Raw genomic sequence first — 5,532 nt, forward strand, 5'->3', positions numbered from 1 at the left:
CAGATGAAGGGTCTCTGTCCATCCGGAGCTCTGTGGCTATGAAGGCAGGAGTGTGTGCTCCTTCATCTTGATGGGCCTCCATCATCTGTGATTGAGGGCCTTAGAGCCGGTGACTTATAACCATAGAATAAAGGTTGATAAATATTGAGCACTTACTATGGGCCAGATACTATGCTCAATTCTTTGTATGGATTATTTCATTTATTCCCTACCATGACTCCAGCATGTAGGTACTGTTATTATCACTGCCTCTATTTTAGAGAATAGGAACTGAGGTTTAGAGAGGTTAAGCAACTTTCTCAAGGTCACACAGCTGGTAACTGCTAGAGCAGGGATTCTGATCCCAGATTCGCACTTATAATCACTACTTATAATATCTCCCTAAAGAACTTTGCCACCACTTCATAAAATGAGTTTTTTAAGGCCAGCCCTTCATGAGCCTATTTGCTCCTAGGCAGATTGTCTTTTCCTCTGTGCTATGAGATGAATGGTTACATATGATCATGATTGGCCAACAGGCTAAGATTATTCTGAGCATGGATAACTGAATAAGAGGGACTGAGGTTAGGTTTTCTTAAGAACAGGAATGTAAGACTATGTGCTGGAAGGAACACCACAGAGTGCAATTAATTTATTTTAATTAAAAGCAATTTGGGGGGCTGGCCCATGGCCGAGTGGTTAAGTTTACACACTCAGCTTCAGCGGCCTGGAGTTTGCCAGCTCAGATCACAGGTGTGGACCTACACACCACTCATTAGGCCACACTGTGTCTGTGTCCCACGTAGAAGAATTAGAATGACTTACAACTAGGATATACAACTATGTGCTGGGGCTTTAGGGAGGGAACAAAAAAAGCAATTTGCTAGTATAGCCATGTTTGTTCATAGCAGCATTATTCATAGTAGCCTAAAGGTGAAAGCAACCCAGTGTCCATTGATGGGTGAAGGGATAAACAAAATATGGTATATACGTGCAATGGAATATTATTCAGCCCTAAAAAGGAAATTCTGTCACATGCTATAACATGGATAAACTTTGAGGATGTTATGCTAAGTGAAATAAAGCAGTCACAAAAAGACAAATACTGTACAATTCAACTTATTTGAGGTATTTAGACCAGGCAGGCTCATAGAAACAGAAAGTAGATTGGTGGTTGCCAATGACTGGAGAAGGAGGAAATGGGGAGTTATTTAATGGGTACAGAGTTTCAGTTTTGTAAGATAAAAAAGTTCTGGAGGTTGGTTGCACAACAGTGTGAATACAGTCGTGCGTTGCTTAACAACTGGGATACATTCTGAGAAATAGGTCATTAGGCGATTTCATTGTCGTGCATACTTTATAGAGTGTACTTACACAAACCTAGATGGTGTAGCCTACTACACACCTAGGCTAGATGGTACTAATCTTATGGGACCACCATTGAATATGCGGTCTGTAACCGAACAAAACATCGTTATGTGGCACATGACTGCATACTTAACGCTACTGAACTGTACACTTAAAAATGGTTAAGATGGTAAATTTTATGTTGTGTATATTTTACCACAACACGCTAACAAATAACATTCCCCAATAATGATCAGTGTACTGAAAATAGGTCTTAAACCAAAATAACATTCCTGTCACAGAACTCTAAAGAAATGTTCACAATCTCTCTTTCTGTGGGGAATTGCAAACTTAGATTTTGTTATTTATCTTGAACGTTAACTTATTACTCTGAGTTTATGATGCATCTATAGGGATTAAATGGGGCGATAATTGTACTTACCGCATATGGAATACATAATACATTTAAGGCATTTAACATAGTAATCACATAATGTTAATTATTATTGCCATTCTCTCTTGAAAAACAAGATATTTGGGGCACAGGGGGTGAAGGGGAGCACTTATATGGGAACAGACAAGAAATAACGTACAACTGAAACTTCACAATGATGTAAACTATTATGAACTCAATAAAAAAAAGAGACTAAGGAGACACGACAATCGAATAAAAAACAACAACAACAAAACAAGTCATTTGGAGAAACAAAAGAAAAAGCAATTTGCCACTTCTTAGATAGAAATACATAGTTTCTCCAAATTAACGGCACGTAACAGTGACAGCTATCACCAGAATCTCTTTCAGTTCTAAAACTCTGCAAACTTGTGATCTGACTGCATGGTATATTTCTGAGAGACTGACTTTATGAGATTTGCAGAAGGTAGTATACCATACTGATTCTAGAGCATCGGGATATAGGGACTATGAAGAATTTCTCAGGCTGGATTTTGTCAGCAGTTGGCTCTCCATGCAGGAAGCAGCACAGTGCCGGGAGGCCTGGGCTGTCCTTCTAGTTCTTACTGGCTGGGGGCATGGCGCACAGCTCAACAACTCTCTGAGCAATTCACTTTTCTCGTCTGTGAAAAGATAGGGTTGGACTAGATGACCCTTGTGCCTCTTCTTATCCTGTCCCTACTCCTTCTTTAGACATACCCCCAGGAGTTTCTGGGGACTGTCATCCAGAGGGACATGGGTATGCCTATAGGGTCACATTAATTAGAAAGGGTTAGGCCTTAGAAAATTTTTCTTGGATGAAGAGAACCTGTCAATCATGCTTCAAGACCTCTCTAGATTGGATACAGACACATGCAAATGATAACATGAGGATCAGAACTGTCTTTCTGGATAATTTAATACAGAATTATGGCATACCTTCTGGACAGACTAGTGAATAGAATGAGCCTTCCCAGATAAACAACCACTTATCTGCAAATCTAGGTGGAAATTCAGATCCAGCTGTTCACACCCCAGTGAATTGTCATATGGCGGAACTGTCTCATAGTTGCGTCTCCACATTCCTGCAATAGCAGTAGCTCCTTCTGGAATGTATTCCTAATGGACTTCATTCAGGGCTAATTGGGTGTGAGATTGTTGAAATTTTCTGTGATTAAAAGTCACTGAATAACAGATTAGGAAGGAGCCATAAGAAACTGTCTAGTTAATCAGGCCACAAAGGCAGAATGTCTTAGTTTGGATCCTCCAAAAGCAAGCCTGTGAGAAGATCTCAGGTGTAAGTAGTTTATTTAGGAAATAGACCCAAGAAGCATGAGTGAGGGAATGGGGAGAGCAGCAGGAAGGAGAAAAAGCTACTATAAGGGCGTGTTATCATGGCTGCTGCTGCGGGCAGCAGATGCTCCATTATACTGGTGTTCCGAGAAGCGTACGGGGTATCTCCTGGATAGTCCTTTGGAAGGTTGGGAAGCTGAGGCATTTCTCCCAGTTCCCATGCCCCACTGGTTGAGGACTTCTAAGCCAGCTTAAACATGGGCTGAGCGGGTTCCTGCACTTTCAGAGGAGATCCTGAGGCAGGAAAGCAGAAAGATGGCCTGAGATTCATGGAACTTTCTGCCAAAACTGTGGCTGAAATCAGAGGTGGGCTGAGGGCATGTGATACGGGCACCAACAAATCATCAATCATCCTGTCTAACCTTTGTCTTTGTGGCTTATACAAGAAAGGCAGTGTTGTGTAGTGGTTAAGCCCATGGGTCTATTTCAGAGGGTCTGGGTTTGAATCCTGATCCCACTAAGTTTTACCAGGCACATGTTCTTGAGCAAGATACTTAACCTCCCTGAGCCACAGTTTCCTCATCTGTGAAATGAGACTGCTGAAGTCTTTCTTGAAATGTAAGGATGGATTGTATCATTCAGGTAAAGCACTTAGCATCCAGGTTTGATTTTCCCAGGGCCTCAGAATAACTTAGAATGAGTTCATCACAAAACTTGTTGTGTAGCCTTTTGAGTCAAAATCCTGACTAAGCTCAGACCAATATGCTAGTACTGGCAGGACTACTGACATGGAAGTAAGACTTTTCACCCACTCATCTAGGATGGATTTGGTGGATTCTGCAGAAGATGAACCAGATGAATTGTTGTTTACTAGATTTTCATTCTCACCTTCTTTAGGAATCTGCTAGTTTCACTGTTGATGGCATTTCTTCAAGAAACCATGTCCCAATAAGCCATGTGACAGGAAGAGTTGTCCTGAAGGTGTGGCCGCAGACCCCTTCAGTCTCATCTCCAAAATCATTCTTGATATGGGAGTTGCCTATACCTTAAGGAGATGCACCTGGCCTTTGCTACTAGATTATTTTGGTTTTGTTTATTGTGCAATAACCATTTTCCTGCAGCGCTGGGGGAAAGTGAATCTGAAGGGACTGGTAGGGAATGGATGAGGCTAACGTCTCTATGACCATAGACCCCTTGCAAAAACATCGCAGATGTCAGCGATTGATGTGAAAAGCCCAAATTTAATTTTGAGCCTGGAGTTAAACCATTTCTCCTACATTGGGAGTTTTTATAACGGAAATTAGATATGAAGCCTTCTATCAAGAAAGGAGCATTTTTGCAGTATACAACTGCTTTTGATTGTAGTGGGTAACTGAGGGACCAGCACCCCAAGGAGGAAGAGAAAAGCTATGGCTCTGCAAAGCCTGGAAAGATGCTGCTGCCTGTCTCCTGGGTGAGCTGTTCTGAGTTTGGCTTATATTCCTTTGTTCTTTGACTTAAGACTACAAAATAAAAGCCAAAGGACATGGAGAAGACTGTGAATTTCCTGAGTATGTGGAATGAAACATTTGGATTTGTTTTGTCAACTTTGATCAATGGATATATACATTTTAGATTATGATAATAACATCTACTTATGACTATGAAATTCTTCTATTTTTGGTTGTCATGTCTGAAACTCTCTAATCCTAACCTCAACACCTTCCTCTTCTGCAAAAACAATTATTTTAATATCATAATTTTTAGGAAACCAGCTTATTTATAGGACTCTACATATCACATTACAGCAGAACAAACAGTACTGTTGGAAGCTTTGAGAATCTAGTTCTGAATGACAATGAGAGCTTCAATCCGTTCTCTGCATTTGTTTGTTGTTCGCAGTGATCCTGCCATGTTTATAACCCATTTATGAATTCTGTTACCATCATGATATGTTAAAGGTTAGTGGTGACTTGATCTATGTTCTAGTGTTGACAGTCATTGTTTTCCATAAAGTGCATACTCACTGATCTGGCTGTGTTTTTAGTTTCTGTCCACACCATCTACTTAAAGCAAAACAGAAAGAAGAGGGACTGAAGTAACAGAGGTGGGGAAGCTGTGGCTGCCATGACGGGGAGTGCTGTAAGAGGGTTTATTTCTGGTGATGATCTTGAGCCATGGAGGGGAAGGCAGCATGGAGCGGATGAACTCCTGGGGAAGATTTGAGCACCTACCATGAGCTCAGCACTGTGGTATGGGGTGGATAAGAAAGCATCAGAAGCCTGTCTTCCATGATCTTAAAGTCTGGGTGGGGAAACAAACAATGCACACCTGGGGAGTGGTTAAGGCCCTAGGCAGGGCTCTGCGGAACTGAGTCGGAATGAGTGATGCACGGCTGGTGCCCTAGGAGTTCAAAGACAGGAGGCTCACTGCGGGCTGCTGTGCTCAAGCAGCTCCATGAAGGATGAGTAGAGTATAGCTGGTCACAGATGGCAGGACCA

This window comes from Equus caballus, chromosome 21 (genome assembly GCF_041296265.1).
Source record: "Equus caballus isolate H_3958 breed thoroughbred chromosome 21, TB-T2T, whole genome shotgun sequence".
Taxonomy (NCBI): domain Eukaryota; kingdom Metazoa; phylum Chordata; class Mammalia; order Perissodactyla; family Equidae; genus Equus; species Equus caballus.